Source organism: Dendrobates tinctorius, unplaced genomic scaffold, assembly GCF_039654945.1.
Source record: "Dendrobates tinctorius isolate UK_male_01 unplaced genomic scaffold, ASM3965494v1 ptg000117l, whole genome shotgun sequence".
NCBI lineage: Eukaryota > Metazoa > Chordata > Amphibia > Anura > Dendrobatidae > Dendrobates > Dendrobates tinctorius.
In genome coordinates this window covers 1,374,540-1,393,319 of record NW_027361785.1, presented here as the reverse complement: position 1 = coordinate 1,393,319, position 18,780 = coordinate 1,374,540, and the positions used below count along the sequence as shown (strand labels likewise).

The 18,780-nt window shown below is 48.6% G+C and overlaps 1 protein-coding gene across 3 annotated transcripts in view; it reads right to left on the bottom strand.

The window, feature by feature from the left end:
* Positions 1 to 14,483, bottom strand: part of CHST10 (carbohydrate sulfotransferase 10) — a 90,018-nt gene extending 75,535 nt beyond the window's left edge. Inside the window, exon 1 of one of the 3 annotated variants that reach the window (XM_073590473.1) lies at positions 14,251 to 14,483. The gene's annotated coding sequence lies outside the window, so the exon portion shown is untranslated. Of the gene's footprint in view, positions 1 to 14,246 lie in introns of all 3 variants that reach the window. The other 2 variants (XM_073590470.1, XM_073590469.1) reach the window with 2 other exon arrangements.
* Between the last annotated feature and the right edge of the window lie 4,297 nt (positions 14,484 to 18,780).

The window sequence follows — 18,780 nt, the reverse complement described above, 5'->3', positions numbered from 1 at the left end:
ATCCCTACTGGGATGGGCTGCTTCTAAAGTAGTATAACTCCTGAATAGGCAAATTAACTTTTCTGGCTATTGTGACTCTGAAGTGGCTTACAAGAGAGTGCTATCCTCGAGACATCCTGAGAGCAGTCTTTGCCTGCAGGGCGTACGAAACTACCTCCATCTGAAGTACCAGTGTCGGGTCCAAAGAGGGCAACACAAAATCATTGTTAAAATAAAAGGTTCAGCCAACGCTGGAAAAAGGGGCGGAAACAATCTGAGGACAATCGTATCCAGGTTGGGAAGTAGAGAGAAAAAAGCCAAATGAGCTAAACAGGACATGGCTGTCAGCTCCAAGCGTCACATAATAAAGTGACACTGCGACAAGAAGGGCGACTTCCCAAGACAGAACTGCCCGCGAGACATCCTGGAACGGTTTGAAAGGCGTCTCTTAAAGCGCACCCAGGAATGAATTAACGTTCCAGGCTTCTAACGGACTTTTGTAGGGGGGTACCCCTGAGAAATCCTGAGAATGAAAGTCATGAATTACGTCTTGGAAGCAATCCTGTGCTTAAACAGAGACAGGTAGAACCAAGATCTGTTCCTTGAGGGAGGGGAGCATCACGAACCTGAGTCCAAGTCAAGTCAGGAGAAAACTCTCAAAAGAACTGGAGCGGTGAAGACGCGAAGAGAACAACCGTGGTCCTAACACCATTCGACAGAAGGTGTTCAGGAGAGGTGAAAGATGCACCCTGACGTCGGCCTCTGGGCACCAACCATAGTGGAGACCCCTGGGTAGAGTAGATTAGAGCCCCGGGTTTGAAAGCCAGCTTGCGGTTAGGAGAGCAGTAACCTGGATCACTTGGAATACAAGCAAATACAAAAAGACTGCTCTCCAACCAAGGAGGCTGGTATCGACAGTCATCACTGGAGATTAGATAAGAAGAGAAATCTTTCTCCTTGGTATAGAGGGAGAACCTCAATGTCCACCGCCTGTGAGGATATCTGACGTGCGGGGGGGGGGGGGGGGGGGGAGCGGCACCGCCGTCATGGAGAGCAGTCTTCTGGCACCGACTGCCAGAAGAGAATACAATTAATTGAAGAGGATCACTTCAATTGTTACTGCACTCTCCCCCCACCCCGTACCTCAGGGCAATCCGGAAGGACAAAGGAGAGGAGTGCCAAAGAGTGTGAACTGAAGATGTTGTTCACGATCAAGGTAAGAACCGAATGGAGGGACTTCATTCGTGGATGCTGTACCTTGGCCAAGATCCAGCCAGGGTCCTACAGATCCCTCCCTTCTGGGAAGCATGGACAGATTGAATAGGAGTAGGCGATCACTACATTCTGTAGCATCGAATAATGGTTCCGTCCTGATGTCGTATATCTATGGCTCCGAAACACAAGCCCTTCTTCCATCGCTATGACAGAGCGTCCAGGCCCGCGACAACACGGGGGAGTGCAGCGCACGATTGAGGCGTGTCTGCGCATGAGTCGGCGCTTCCAACTTGTTAGGCGTCGAGTTCCCCCCTGCACAGGGGAAATCTCAAGCCATGTCATCTGTGGTCTTCCATTCTTTTGCGGCCGCAGAGACGTCAGTTCCAGCGTCTTGCCCAGGATAATGCTAGGAGTCTGGTTCTAAGATCTTTGGAAGACGTGAAGAAAAAAAACATTTTGTAGAGGGATGATAAGAAAAAAAGGAATCTTTGTATCTAGAAGACCCAGGCTTTGGGCTCGTTCGATACGAACAGCATACAAAAAAAGGAGACCTCACAAACCAGAAATAGGCGGCCGTCCGTAATGCTGTGTGTTGACGGCTTATGCCGGAAATCATTGGGTGAACAAACCGTCAGGAACCTAACTCTCTCAGGTCCAGACACTTTGGGGAGGACCCTTACATTGTCAGCTTGACCCATGGGAAGACTGGGATCCCTTGCCGATGGGAGCGCCGGATATATGCGAGAGGACCAATATCAGATTTGCTGCCGAGGGCAATGGGGAAGATGCCTAGATGGCCCAGGGATTCAACACAATGCTTCCTCTAACCAGCATTCCGGAGGCTTCTGATTTGGTTAACCCTTCGCTCCCTTAGCCAGTTAACTATGCTGCGGGCCACCCGGAGTGTGGTAAATATTGTATTATGGGGTATAGTTAACCGGAAGAATGTTACGATCCGGAAGAATGTTACGATTCGGAACAGACCAGGCATTAACCCTCAGAAAACTGTGTGAGGGCCCTTAAAAAGACAAATCTTCCAGCTTCCTTTTCTTTCCCCCCCCCCCCCCCCCATCTCCAGAGAATCCAAAATCCAGACAAATCATTAAGCTGATACACAGAGTCCTGTACTCTGTAAACCTTTGGTGAAAGGGAAGCAAGACACAGAGCATACGGACACTTAAGCCGTAGTTGGTCGAATAGCGAACTGTGAGCCCCTTCTCTAGATGTCTATGCATCTGTTGAATGCCTGTGTCTGCTAATCAACAGCTGCTGTGATCCTGTGAATGCTCCGATGCACAGCGGGATCGAGGGTAACCTGTACCAAAGGAGAAGCTCGTCCGGAGGGAGGGGGGGTCATAAGCCTATGGAACTCCACGAATCAACCCTTCGGGCATGCGTAGAGCAGGTATAATTCCAGAATAAATACTGCAGAAAAAAAACATTCCAATCCTCTGGAATGTAGGCTGGCCGGGGATATAGAGGGTCAAAGAACACACACATATCTATATATGTATACATACAAATATGCATCCACACACAGTATCTACCAGGTCTCACCCTGTAGACTGCGGTCCTCCCCAGGAAAACAGCACCTTTGTTAGCGATGAATGGGCGCTATACTTGCCTCAGTGCTGTATGACTCTTTAAGTCATATAAGGGTGCCCGTACCCTTGCAGGATGGTGGTACTTGCCCAGCCTCACGCTGCTTAGCAGCTGCCACCTGAAGGACAGAGCGACCGGCGGCGCATTCCATTGGAGGATGAGAGCGACAGTCCTCTGCTGACGGACTATAACTCTTCGGGGGGCATGGTCCCACAGCCAACACGTCAATGTACGTAACGCAGCCCGGCAAGGAATATGGTCGCCGTGATTAGATCCCCCTCCTCCCCGCTCACCGCAGTGTGCATCCCGACATGGAGGCGGCATTCTCATGAGAACCACCGCCGCGTCACTCCGTGAGAGGTGGCTCCTCCGAAGCCGGGGCCTAGATTATTGACTGGCACGGCCCCGGGGAAGGAGCCCGTGGGCCAAGCGCTTTCGGCGCACGCCGGGGGAGGCGCTGACACTCCCGCTCTGCCATGCCCAGTGTACCTGCGAGAAACGTCAGGCAGATGGGCGGGATCTCCGACGTGATGCGTGGATGGTGGGCAGAGTGATCGGCCTAGTAAGGGCAGAAGCCGGGGACTAAATTAGATGTGCCCAGCCGGAAGAACGACCAGGCCCGCGACGCGCCCAGGAGCCCAGCCACGCCACGCCGGGAGAGTGGCCACTCTGCATGCAGGCCAGGGCTGCGACATGGATGGTGCAGGAACCCTCAATCCACCATCCTCTTGTGGGGGAGGTGGAGAGAGACCATCCAGCTCCCTGCAGCACCGCTGTTCCATCAGTGGTGGTGCAGAGGGAGCAGCGCAGACGCCGTGGGAGGCCTCTGTGTATCCTAAGGGTTCGCTCCCCTAGGATTTCACAGGGCTATGTCCAGCTGTGGCAGAACTTGTGCTGCGTGGCCTCACGAGAGCAGTCACGCTTAGCCTAGAATGGCCAATGGCCTGGTACTCACCGCGGTGCGTGTCCCGGCATGGAACCGCCGCGATGGGACTTCAGCACAGAGGCGTGCGTTCCCCAGGCAACCCTCGGACTGTTCGGTCACCTATTTGGTTGCTTCAGGGGCCATGGGTAATCTTCAGGACGGTACGGGGTAAGGGAATGCCTCAATCCAACATCCCTTAGAGGGGAAGTGGAGAGGGACGGCCGCCTCCTTGCATCATCCGCTTTTAAAAGTGGTGAAGCAATGGGGGCTGCACGGACGCCATGTAGCGGCCTCTGAGCACCCTATGGGTTCAATCCCTAAGGGTGGGCAGGGCAGTTTGTCCGGAATAAGCCTGGCTGCGTAAGAGGATACATGTAGGCGACACTCCATGTGCTCGTCCGTAAGTCGGTGCAGGGAGATCGGAGACCCTTAAGAGACCCATCGCCCTTGAATCAGCTCAGGCATGGAATCCCACGTCGCAGGAGAGGATACGTGGAGACGACACTCACACGTGCTCGCCTGTTGTTGGTTCGGGGAAATCGGAACCTTGAAAGGCTCCGTTGCCCCTTCATCCGGATTAAAAAATGAAAAAAGTAAAATGCAAAAAAGTTAAAATAACAAATGGTCTGAAGACCAGACCAGTGTGCCTCCTACAGTCTCTAAGCAAGAACTGGCTCACACTTGGGGCCAGCAGGAAGGTATATGCACGGGAGGTGGAGCTACCTTTTTTTTTGTCTCAAATTAGTGTCAGCCTCCTATTGGCCACAGCATAAAACATGGTCTGAGTCCCCAAATGAGGCGAAGGAGAAAAAAACCTTTGCTAAACATTTTTATATGCAATTCGCCAGCCCCAGTGTATCAGACTTATAGGCATTGGAGCCACAGTGCACATGCTGGACTGCCATGCTGTTCAAATTTAGGACCCCTGCTGTGATTGGTGGGGCCACTAGTTGAAACTCCAGCAAACAGCAACTTCGCACAGATTCTGTGGACAGGTTGTAATTTTCATTCTTGGTACAATACTTTTAAAGGGAACTTGTCTCAATACTCAACCTTAAAATTATGTGGAGACTGGCGCCATCTGTGGAAGACTGGAAAGCAGGTATTTGGAAGTCGCCTTGCTACACTTGTAAGGAGAGCTTTAAACTAGAACAACATGGGAAGGGAAGCAAAAGACCAGAAAAAGCCATACACCTGACAAATGCTATTGAGAACTCTGCTATTAGAAGTGGAAAGGAAGAACAAAGACGAAAGAATCTAATTAATAAAAATATTGGAGAAAGAGAAACCAATCACAAACTAAAATGTTTCTATACTAATGCACAAAGCATGGGCAACAAACAAGGAGAATTGGAACTACTAACACAGGAAAAGAAATATGATGTCATTGGAATCACTGAAACTTGGTGGGACAATACACATGATTGGAATACAAGACTAGAAGGATACAACTTATTTGCAAGAAACAGACTTGATAAACGAGGAGGGGGTGTCGCATTGTATGTTAGAAATGCGTATATCTGCACAGAGATTGAAGCTTCAGAGACTGGGAGTTCTGTGGAAACTGTTTGGGTAAGAATACAAGAACAGAACAATGGAAAGGACACCATTGTAGGCATTTACTACAGGCCGCCTGTGCAAGCTGAAGATATGGATGAACTCTTTATGCATCAAATGGCCAAGTTCTCCAAAAAATATGACATAGTTGTCATGGGAGATTTCAACTATCCAGACATTTGTTGGGAATCTCTCTCAGGCAAAACTAACAGGTCAAGGAAATTCTTATCCTCTCTTGCTGACAACTTTATCTTCCAAAAGGTAAAGGAGAAAACAAGGGGAACTGCTACCTTGGATCTAATCCTTATAAACAGGGAGGAAATGGTTGAGGAGGTAAAAGTGGCTGGGACCCTAGGAGGTAGCGACCATGCTATTTTAGAATTTTGGATAACTAGAGGCGGAAGACCTGTGAAGACTCAGACGTCAAGGTTAGATTTCAGAAAGGCAGATTTTAAGGGATTCAGAAAGAGAATTGGAGGGATCCAATGGCTGGATATCCTTAAAGACAAAAATGTCCAGGAAGGATGGGAAATCTTGAAAAATGAAATTCTCAAAGCACAGTTGTTAACAATTCCGAAAAGAGGGAAGAATAGGAAGCATTTAAGGAAACCAGGATGGATGAACACAGAACTTAAGCACATGCTAAAAAGGAAGAAAAAAATGTTTATAAAATGGAAAGAGGGAGGCATATCTAAAGAAGAATATAATGCTGTCTGCAGAACCTGCAGGGCACAAATCAGATTTACTAAAGCTGAAAATGAATTGAGGCTTGCAAGAGATGTCAAAAGCAATAATAAAGGATTTTGGGGATATGTCAAAAGTAAAAGAAAAGTCAAAGATGCTATAGGATTTTTACAGGATGAAAATGATGAAATGGTAAGACAGGATGTTGAGAAGGCTGAACTTTTAAATTCCTATTTTGCATCTGTTTTCTCTCAGAAAGGAAATGTAACATCAACTGTTATTCACTGTCCTATTAAGGGAATAGAAGAATCCAGGATATCTATAAACAGAAAGATAGTGAGGAAACACTTAGCTAACCTAAATGAATTCAAGTCTCCAGGTCCAGATGAATTACACCCCAGAGTACTGAAGGAGATAGCAGAAGAAATTTTTGAACCCCTCTCCATAATCTTTGAAAATTCTTGGAGAACAGGAGATGTGCCAGAAGACTGGAGAAGAGCAAATGTTGTTCCTATCTTCAAAAAGGGGAAGAAGGTGGACCCAGGCAACTATAGGCCGGTGAGTCTGACTTCTATACCAGGAAAGATCTTTGAACAAATTATTAAACAACATGTATGTCAATACCTGGATAAGAATGAAGTGATTAAACAGAGTCAGCATGGGTTTGTAACTAATAAGTCATGTCAGACTAATTTAATTTCCTTCTATGACGGTATTACTGATTGGGTGGATCAAGGAAATGCTGTAGATATAGTATATCTTGACTTCAGCAAAGCATTTGACAAAGTCTCTCATACAATCCTTATTGAAAAAATGACTAAGTATGGAATGGACAAGGCAACTGTTAGGTGGATTCATAACTGGCTTAGTGATCGGACCCAAAGAGTGGTCGTAAATGGCTGCACATCCAGTTGGAAGAATGTCTCAAGTGGGGTACCACAGGGCTCTGTCCTGGGCCCTGTATTGTTCAACATCTTTATCAACGATTTAGATGAAGGAATTGAGGGTAAACTGATTAAATTTGCTGATGACACAAAGCTAGGAGGGATAGCTAATACTAGAGAAGAGAGAGAGAGGATTCAAAAAGATTTAAATAAACTGGAGAAGTGGGCAGCAACTAACAGAATGGTTTTTAACAGGGAGAAATGCAAAGTACTACATCTGGGCAATAAAAATGAAAAAAGCATATATAGAATGGGAGGAATAGGGCTAAGTGACAGCACATGTGAAAAAGACTTTTGTATACTAATAGATCACAGACTGAATATGAGTCAACAGTGTGATGCAGCAGCAAAAAAGGCAAATGCAATTCTAGGATGTATTAACAGAAGCATACAGTCTAGATCACGTGAAGTAATTATTTCCCTCTACTCCTCTTTGGTCAGACCTCATCTGGAATATTGTGTCCAATTTTGGGCACCACATTTTAAAAAAGACATCAACAAACTGGAGCAAGTTCAGAAAAGAGCGACCAGAATGGTGACCGGTCTGCAAACCCTGTCTTATGAGGAAAGGTTGCAGGATTTGGGAATGTTTAGTTTGCAAAAGAGAAGACTGAGAGGAGACTTAATAGCTGTCTACAAATATCTAAAGGGCTGTCACATTGTAGAAGGATCAACTTTATTCTCATTTGCACAAGGAAAGACTAGAAGCAATGGGATGAAGCTGAATGGGAGGAGACACAGATTAGATATTAGAAAAAACTTTTTGACAGTTAGAGTGATCAATGAGTGGAACAGGCTGCCACGAGAAGTGGTGAGTTCTCCTTCAATGGAAGTCTTCAAACAGAGGCTGGACAGACATCTAACTGGGATGATTTAGCGAATCCTGCTTTGAGCAGGGGGTTGGACCAGATGGCCCAGGAGGTCCCTTCCAACTCTACGATTCTATGATTCTAAGATAAATTACACCACATACGGCGCCAGTCTCCACATAATTTTTAGCCCCAGCTGGGACTTCTGTCTCTCTATTTATCTATGCCTGCCTAGTAGTGACTCTATATACTTCTCAAGAAAGGTTTGACAAAGACCCGGAATAGGGTCGAAACGTTACCTTGCTTTGTCACTCTTTTTCCTGTGGTGAACTTCTACTGTATATACAATAAACTCAAGGGTTTCCTTTTTGCAATCATAACAAGACTCGGAGTGCGGCTGTTTCTTCTTTTGGTAACATGCAGACTGACAGCATTGGGAGACATGACAGGTTCCCTCTACAGGGGCTGTCTCAAGACCTTCAATAGGTGAAATTGCAAAGTGCTTATAAGCGGGCGAGGGGGGTCTTCATTTATTATCAGCGGGCGAGGGGGGGTCTTCATTTATTATCAGCGGGCGAGGGGGGGTCTTCATTTATTATCAGCGGGCGAGGGGGGGTCTTCATTTATTATCAGCGGGCGAGGGGGGGTCTTGACGGGTATATGGGCACGGGACTATGGGATGGCGGATATGTATGATGGGTATATGGGCATGGGACTAAGGGATGGAGGATGTGTGATGGGTATATGGGCACTGGACTATGGGATGGAGGATATGTATGACGGGTATATGGGCACTCGACTATGGGATGAGGATATGTATAACGGGTATATGGGCACGGGCCTAAGGGATGGAGGATATGTATGACGGGTATATGGGCACTCGACTATGGAATGAGGATATGTATGATGGGTATATGGGCACGGGCCTAAGGGATGGAGGATATGTATGACGGGTATATGGGCACTCGACTATGGGATGAGGATATGTATGATGGGTATATGGGCACGGGACTATGGGATGGAGAATATGTATGATGGGTATATGGGCATGGAACCATGGGATGGAGGATGTGTGAAGGGTATATGGGCACTGGACTATGGGATGGAGGAAGTGTGATGGGTATATGGGCACTCGACTATGGGATGAGGATATGTATGATGGGTATATGGGCACGGGCCTAAGGGATGGAGGATATGTATGACGGGTATATAGGCACTCGACTATGGAATGAGGATATGTATGATGAGTATATGGGCACGGGCCTAAGAGATGGAGGATATGTATGACGGGTATATGGGCACTCGACTATGGGATGAGGATATGTATGATGGGTATATGGGCACGGGACTATGGGATGGAGAATATGTATGATGGGTATATGGGCACTGGACTATGGGATGGAGGATATGTATGACGGGTATATGGGCACGGGCCTATGGGATGGTGGATATGTATGATGGGTATATGGGCACAGGACTATGGGATGGAGGATATGTATTATGGGTATATGGGCACGGGACTATGGGATGGCGGATATGTATGACGGGTATATGGGCATGGGACTATGAGATGAAGGATGTGTGATGGGTATATGGGCACTCGACTATGGGATGGCGAATATGTATGATGGGTATATGGGCACGGGACTATGGGATGGAGAATATGTATGATGGGTATATGGGCATGGAACCATGGGATGGAGGATGTGTGATGGGTATATGGGCACTGGACTATGGGATGGAGGATATGTATGACGGGTATATGGGCACTCAACTATGGGATGAGGATATGTATGATGGGTATATGGGCACGGGCCTATGGGATGGTGGATATGTATGATGGGTATATGGGCACAGGACTATGGGATGGAGGATATGTATGACGGGTATGTGGGCACGGAACTATGGGATGGCGGATATGTATGACAGGTATATGGGCATGGGACTAAGAGATGAAGGATGTGTGATGGGTATATGGGCACTCGACTATGGGATGGCGAATATGTATGATGGGTATATGGGCATGGGACTATGGAATGGAGAATATGTATGATGGGTATATGGGCACGGGGCTTTGGGATGGATATGTATGATGGGTATATGGGCACGGGCCTCTTGGATGGTGGATATGTATGATGGGTATATGGGCACGGGACTATGGGATGGAGGATAATTATAATTTGTTATAACTAATTTATAACTAACCACAGTTAGTTACTATGCCCGGGCAGCGCCGGGCTCTTCAGTTAGTCTATTATTAGCGGGTAAGGGGGTCTTCAATTTATCACCAGCGGGCGAGGGGGGGGGTCTTTATCATCAGCGGGCGAGGGGGGGTCTTTATCATCAGCGGGCGAGGGGGGGTCTTTATCATCAGCGGGCGAGGGGGGGGGTCTTTATCATCAGCGGGCGAGGGGGGTCTTCTATGTATTATCAGCGGGCGAGGGGGGTCTTCTATGTATTATCAGCGGGCGAGGGGGGTCTTCTATGTATTATCAGCGGGCGAGGGGGGTCTTCTATGTATTATTAGCGGGTGAGAGGGGGGTCTTCTATTATTAGAGGGCGAGGGGGGGTCTTCTATTATTAGAGGGCGAGGGGGGGTCTTCTATTATTAGAGGGCGAGGGGGGGTCTTCTATTATTAGAGGGCGAGGGGGGGTCTTCTATTATTAGAGGGCGAGGGGGGGTCTTCTATTATTAGAGGGCGAGGGGGGGTCTTCTATTATTAGAGGGCGAGGGGGGGTCTTCTATTATTAGAGGGCGAGGGGGGGTCTTCTATTATTAGAGGGCGAGGGGGGGTCTTCTATTATTAGAGGGCAAGGGGAGGGTCTTCTATTATCAGCGGGCAAGGGGGGGGGTCTTCTATTATCAGCGGGCGAGGGGGGGTCTTCTATTATCAGCGGGCGAGGGGGGGTCTTCTATTATCAGCGGGCGAGGGGGGGTCTTCTATTATCAGCGGGCGAGGGGGGGTCTTCTATTATCAGCGGGCGAGGGGGGGTCTTCTATTATCAGCGGGCGAGGGGGGGTCTTCTATTATCAGCGGGCGAGGGGGGGTCTTCTATTATCAGCGGGCGAGGGGGGGTCTTCTATTATCAGCGGGCGAGGGGGGGTCTTCTATTATCAGCGGGCGAGGGGGGGTCTTCTATTATCAGCGGGCGAGGGGGGGTCTTCTATTATCAGCGGGCGAGGGGGGGTCTTCTATTATCAGCGGGCGAGGGGGGGTCTTCTATTATCAGCGGGCGAGGGGGGGTCTTCTATTATCAGCGGGCGAGGGGGGGTCTTCTATTATCAGCGGGCGAGGGGGGGTCTTCTATTATCAGCGGGCGAGGGGGGGTCTTCTATTATCAGCGGGCGAGGGGGGGTCTTCTATTATCAGCGGGCGAGGGGGGGTCTTCTATTATCAGCGGGCGAGGGGGGGTCTTCTATTATCAGCGGGCGAGGGGGGGTCTTCTATTATCAGCGGGCGAGGGGGGGTCTTCTATTATCAGCGGGCGAGGGGGGGTCTTCTATTATCAGCGGGCGAGGGGGGGTCTTCTATTATCAGCGGGCGAGGGGGGGTCTTCTATTATCAGCGGGCGAGGGGGGGTCTTCTATTATCAGCGGGCGAGGGGGGGTCTTCTATTATCAGCGGGCGAGGGGGGGTCTTCTATTATCAGCGGGCGAGGGGGGGTCTTCTATTATCAGCGGGCGAGGGGGGGTCTTCTATTATCAGCGGGCGAGGGGGGGTCTTCTATTATCAGCGGGCGAGGGGGGGTCTTCTATTATCAGCGGGCGAGGGGGGGTCTTCTATTATCAGCGGGCGAGGGGGGGTCTTCTATTATCAGCGGGCGAGGGGGGGTCTTCTATTATCAGCGGGCGAGGGGGGGTCTTCTATTATCAGCGGGCGAGGGGGGGTCTTCTATTATCAGCGGGCGAGGGGGGGTCTTCTATTATCAGCGGGCGAGGGGGGGTCTTCTATTATCAGCGGGCGAGGGGGGGTCTTCTATTATCAGCGGGCGAGGGGGGGTCTTCTATTATCAGCGGGCGAGGGGGGGTCTTCTATTATCAGCGGGCGAGGGGGGGTCTTCTATTATCAGCGGGCGAGGGGGGGTCTTCTATTATCAGCGGGCGAGGGGGGGTCTTCTATTATTAGCGGGCGAGGGGGGGGGACTATTAGCGAGCGATGGGGGTCTTCTATTATTAGAGGGCGAGGGGGGTCTTCTATTATTAGAGGGCGAGGGGGGGTCTTCTATTAGAGGGCGAGGGGGGTCTTCTATTAGAGGGCGAGGGGGGTCTTCTATTAGAGGGCGAGGGGGGTCTTCTATTATTAGAGGGCGAGGGGGGGTCTTCTATTATTAGAGGGCGAGGGGGGGTCTTCTATTTATTATTAGCGGGCGAGGGGGGGTCTTCTATTTATTAGCGAGCAAGGGGGGTCTTCTATTTACTATTAACGGGCAATGGGGGGTCTTTACTTATTAGCAGGAGAGGGGGGGTCTTTACTTATTATTAGCAGGAGAGGGGGGGTCTTTACTTATTATTAGCAGGAGAGGGGGGGTCTTTACTTATTATTAGCAGGAGAGGGGGGGTCTTTACTTATTATTAGCAGGAGAGGGGGGGTCTTTACTTATTATTAGCAGACAAGGGGGGGTCTTTACTTATTAGCAGGTAGCAGGCAAGGGGGGTCTTTACTTATTATTAGCAGACAAGGGGGGGGTCTCTAATTATTAGCAGGAGGGGGGGTCTTTACTTATTATTAGCAGGAGAGGGGGGTCTTTACTTATTATTAGCAGGAGAGGGGGGGTCTTTACTTATTATTAGCAGGAGAGGGGGGGTCTTTACTTATTATTAGCAGGAGAGGGGGGGTCTTTACTTATTATTAGCAGGAGAGGGGGGGTCTTTACTTATTATTAGCAGGAGAGGGGGGGTCTTTACTTATTATTAGCAGGAGAGGGGGGGTCTTTACTTATTATTAGCAGGAGAGGGGGGGTCTTTACTTATTATTAGCAGGAGAGGGGGGTCTTTACTTATTATTAGCAGGAGAGGGGGGTCTTTACTTATTATTAGCAGGAGAGGGGGGGTCTTTACTTATTATTAGCAGGAGAGGGGGGGTCTTTACTTATTATTAGCAGGAGAGGGGGGGTCTTTACTTATTATTAGCAGGAGAGGGGGGGTCTTTACTTATTATTAGCAGGAGAGGGGGGGTCTTTACTTATTATTAGCAGGAGAGGGGGGGTCTTTACTTATTATTAGCAGGAGAGGGGGGGTCTTTACTTATTATTAGCAGGAGAGGGGGGGTCTTTACTTATTATTAGCAGACAAGGGGGGGTCTTTACTTATTATTAGCAGACAAGGGGGGGTCTTTACTTATTATTAGCAGGAGAGGGGGGGTCTTTACTTATTATTAGCAGGAGAGGGGGGGTCTTTACTTATTATTAGCAGGAGAGGGGGGGTCTTTACTTATTATTAGCAGGAGAGGGGGGGTCTTTACTTATTATTAGCAGGAGAGGGGGGGTCTTTACTTATTATTAGCAGGAGAGGGGGGGTCTTTACTTATTATTAGCAGGAGAGGGGGGGTCTTTACTTATTATTAGCAGGAGAGGGGGGGTCTTTACTTATTATTAGCAGGAGAGGGGGGGTCTTTACTTATTATTAGCAGGAGAGGGGGGTCTTTACTTATTATTAGCAGGAGAGGGGGGGTCTTTACTTATTATTAGCAGGAGAGGGGGGGTCTTTACTTATTATTAGCAGACAAGGGGGGGTCTTTACTTATTATTAGCAGACAAGGGGGGGTCTTTACTTATTAGCAGGTAGCAGGCAAGGGGGGTCTTTACTTAATTATTAGCAGACAAGGGGGGTCTCTAATTATTAGCAGGAGGGGGGTCTTTACTTATTATTAGCAGGAGAGGGGGGTCTTTACTTATTATTAGCAGGAGGGGGGGGTCTTTACTTATTATTAGCAGGAGAGGGGGGGTCTTTACTTATTATTAGCAGACAAGGGGGGGTCTTTACTTATTATTAGCAGACAAGGGGGGGGTCTCTAATTATTAGCAGGTAGCAGGCAAGGGGGGGGTCTTTATTATTAGCAAACAAGGGGGGGTCTCTAATTATTAGCAGGTAGCAGGCAAGGGGGGTCTTTACTTATTATTAGCAGACAAGGGGGGGGTCTCTAATTATTAGCAGGTAGCAGGCAAGGGGGGGGTCTTTATTATTAGCGGGCGAGGGGGGGGGTTCTATTTATTATTGCCTTTGCTGCTGTTAGCAGAAAACACCGGCCCACCCCGGTAATCAGCACTGCCCTGTGAGGTCCACCCTGCTGATACGAGCCGCCCCCATATGTGCCCATTACACCTGATGGGGCATAACCAGCACTGCACAGAACCTCAATATCACACACTGGGTGTCACCCAGGACAGAGGGCTGGAGCTACACTTCTGACAGAAAGAAGGGCACCTTATCAGGTGCCAAGCAGCCATTGCATTAGCTAGGAAGATATCAGGGTTCTACATGGCAAACACACGGACTGTGCTGCCATAGACGAGGGCTGGCAATGCGCTCACCTACCTCACCACCGCGCCCACACCTGGCAGCATGCTGAGGCAGCGGGCAGGATCTCCTCACTGGTCTGATAGGAGGACACAGCTTCCCACTCAGCGCTGTGGTACAGACCGCTTAATGACGTCACGGTCATATGACCGGGCCCAGACCCTGCATCACTGTGTCACGTGACTGCTCCCTCTTCCAAGCCCAAAGTAATGTAGCGGGAGAACGACGACGCGGCGTCAGCCACCGTGAGGTGTTGTGTGAGCGGCGGGTGACGGGGCAGCTCCCGGGCCACCACTGCCTCTGCTCCTCTCAGTAGATTCTCTGGAGCTTTTGTTTAGGCGCCATTGATACAGGAGGAGGGGAATGCTACTTTGCGATCAAGTCAGTTGTGTAAAAGGGTGTCCTCGGTGATACCGGGTGGTGTGAGCCCCTTATGATAGGCTTAGCGCAGCATTGGGTCAGTGCTGCGGGCCCCTCACATATATGGCCGGCCATTGAGTTGATGGCTGGTTTCAGGTTGTCCGCCATGTGTGTCCCTTTAAGCCACCAGCGCATTCAGCCGTGGCAAATGTGTGGCAGAGTTGGCATCTAATCCGCCATAACATGGGCGTGTGACCTGCGAATCATCAATGTGCTGTCCAGCATCATGTCACCCCCAACACACGCCAACTCCAGCTATGCGAGGACCATATCCGCATCTCACCAGTATTATAGACTCAGCGGCAGCTAGCCAGAAAGATAACCATGTATGCCATATGCCCCCGGGCGCTAGTGATGGGCAAAACGGCTCCTTGTCATTTGGCTCCGCTCACCAAATAAGTGTTTTTTTTTTATTGGAATCGGATCCCTAGGTGAACACATACTGTTTGATATTAGCACAGCCAAAACCCTCTTACTTGCAGCCAGCCAATAAAATCGATTACTGGATGGTTATTCGGTTGGGCAGGGTTTTGGCTGCTGAAAACCATCATTTTTCCCCCATTCTCAGATTTTAGTGGCTATCCTGGGGTGCCGGCCCCTATCATTTTACTCTCCTCTGAAATGATCTAACATGTCAGAGGAGAGAGAAATGGTATCCCCAAGCCTCCCACGGTACCTTAGTAATGGAACCGCCATCCCCTAGATCCACTAATCCTTTTCCCAAAGCAAAATGGTGGGCCACACCTGGCAACCGCAGGGATTTTTTCTAATGGTTCTCAACTTTTGATCACTATGATAGACTGTATCACAGTGATCAAAATCCCAATAATTATTAAATATGGCAGCACTTGCGCTGTGCCTCACTGTGTACCCCCTTGATCATCCCCCTGATCAAATTAATTTTGTTCTTATTTTATGATTTTTGTTTCTTTCATTCTTTGCCGTTAGGGATAGGCTTAGGGTTTTTTTTAAAAAAAACAACTGATGATGATATGACAACATATTCAATATGATGACCTAATGTTAGCAAATTCTGTGTAGTACCTGTGGGCGGGGCCAGGACGAGGGGTAGGCAGGTTATACACCTGCCTAGGACGTTACCTTTTGCCTACCTGAGGGGGGCACACTTTGAAAAAAAAAAAATTGCTGATTGCCTGTGGCCGCCTGGCACCTTCCTTCAGCTGCTGACAATTCAGAGCAGGGATGGTTGGGGCGCAGGCACACAGGGGAGCAGTGTCAATTACCGATACCAATCACCCCTCTCTCTGCCTGTGCCCAGCTGTCACTCCCTCCCTGCACTCAATTGTATTCACGTCTGTAATCCGCAAATATAATTCCTTTGAACCCCACCCGTGACAGGAGCAGTGCAGCAGTAATCGCCGATGCTCCACCGGGATCTCCAGCAAGAGGCGGGCAACTTCCGGTCTGTGCCTTGCTTGAGAAGACGCATGCTGGGGATAAAATAAGAGGCTGTGCAGATGGGGGGAATAAAATGAGCTGTGAAAAGGGAGGTAAAATTAGGGGCTTGGTAAAGGTGGTGAATAAAATGAGAGGCTGTGCAGTGGGGTATGAAATGAGAGGCTGTGAGTTTGGGCCGTAAAATGAGGGGCTGTGCGAAGGGGACAGCAAAGTATATGAGGAGCTGTGGTTACCAACAGTGTATGGGGCTGTGGAGCACATTATAATTAGGGCTTTGTTTATTACCATACCATATCACTGTATGGGCTGCTGTGGGGGCCATCATAGTATACATGGGGCTATTTTGGACATCATACTATATATGGGAGGCTGTGGTGAACATCATACTAGACTGCTCAAAAAAATTAAGGGAACACTTAAACAACAGAATATAACTCCAAGTAAATCAAACTTCTGTGAAATCAAACTGTCCACTTAGGAAGCAACACTGATTGACAATCAATTTCACATGCTGTTGTGCAAATGGAATAGACAGCAGATGGAAATTATTGGCAATTATCAAGACACTCAATAAAGGAGTGGTTCTGCAGGTGGGGAACACAGACCACATCTCAGTACCAATGCTTTCTGGCTGTTTTGGTCACTTTTGAATGTTGATTGTGCTTTCACACTCATGGTAGCATTAGATGGACGCTAAAACCCACACAAGTGGCTCAGGTAGTGCAGCTCATCCAGGATGGCACATCAATGCGAGCTGTGGCAAGAAGGTTTGCTGTGTCTGTCAGCTTAGTGTCCAGAGGCTGGAGGTGCTACCAGGAGACAGGCCAGTACAGCAGGAGACGTGGAGGGGGCCGTAGGAGGGCAAAAACCCAGCAGTAGGACCGCTACCTCTGCCATTGTGCAAGGAGGAACAGGAGGAGCACTGCCAGAACCCTGCAAAATGACCTCCAGCAGGCCACAAATGTGCATGTGTCTGCACAAACGGTTAGAAACCGACTCCATGAGGATGGTCTGAGTGTCCGACGTCCACAGATGGGGGTTGTGCTCATAGTAAAAACACCGTGCAGGACGCTTGGCATTTGCCACAGAACACCAGGATTGGCAAATTCGCCACTGGCGCCCTGTGCTCTTCACAGATGAAAGCAGGTTCACACTGAGCACATGTGACAGACGTGACAGAGTCTGGAGATGCCGTGGAGAGTGATCTTCTGCGTGCAACATCCTTCAGCATGATGGGTTTGGCAGTGGGTCAGTAATGTTGTGGGGTGGCATCTCTTTGGAGGGCTACGCAGCCCTCCATGTGCTCGCCAGAGGTAGCCTGACTGCCATTAGGTACCGAGATGAGATCCTCAGACCCCTTGTGAGACCATATGCTGGTGTGGTTGGCCCTGGGTTCCTCCTAATGCAGGACAATACCAGACCTCATGTGGCTGGAGTGTGTCAGCAGTTCCTGCAAGATGAAGGTATTGAAGCTATGGACTGGCCCGCCCTTTCCCCAGACCTGAATTCGATTGAGCACATCAGGGACATCATGTCTCGCTCCATCCACCAACGTCTCATTGTACCACAGACTGTCCAGGAGTTGACGGATGCTTTAGTCCAGGTCTGGGAGGAGTTCCCTCAGGAGACCATCCGCCGCCTCATCAGAAGCATTCCCAGGCGTTGCAGGGAGGTCATACAGGCACGTGAAGGCCTCACATAATACTGAGCATCTTTTCCTTGTCATGAGGCATTTCCACTGAAGTTGGATCAGCCTGTAATTTGATTTTCCACTTTGATTTTGAGTATCATTTCAAATCCAGACCTCCATGGGATATTCATTTTGATTTACATTGATAATAGTTATGTTTTATTGTTCTGAACACATTCCACTATGCAATGAATAAAAATTTCCAACTGGAATATTTCATTCAGAGATATCTAGGATGTGGTATTTTAGTGTTCCCTTTATTTTTTTGAGCAGTGTATATGTGAGGACTAAGGTGGTAACCATACTATATATTAGGAGCTTGTTGATATCATACCGAATGAGCGGCTATGGCGACCATCATACTGTGTACTGGAGTAGTAAATTTTAAAGACATGATTCCCTTTTCTCCACCGCTTTTAATTTAGTGCTCTTATTTGAAATATTTTTTGTACTTAAACCGCATAGATCAGGGGTCCTCAAACTACGACCCGCGAGCATGCGTTTCTATTACGCACGAAGCGCAGCGCTAAAAAACACTAATGTGAAACTAGCCTAAGTTTGTTTATTTAACTTTACTTGTTCTTTAAAATACTGTATTTGTTCCTGTTTTGTTTTTTTTTTACTTCAAAATAAGATATGTGCAGTGTGCATAGGAATTTGTTCATAGTTTTTTTTTTTTTTTAAACTATATTCTGCCCCTCAAATGGCCTGAGGGACTGTGAACTGACCCCCAGTTTAAAAAGTATGAGGACCCCGGGCATAGATGCTCTGTTGCCACCTTTACATGTGATTGTCCTGAGAAAGGAGTCGGAATCGACTCTGAGACATGTTGACAAATAGACCACATTCAATTAGCTCGTTCTCCGATCCGTTTTGGAGTCCGCAGCGCACTTGTCCACTCACTCTGGCTCTCTTTATTGTATACTAATGTGTGGATGTTGCAGTGGCAGACAACTATGCTATGAGTGTGTAACAACCCTGCTGGCATCGCTGCATGGCCTCCGATCTCCCACACACCA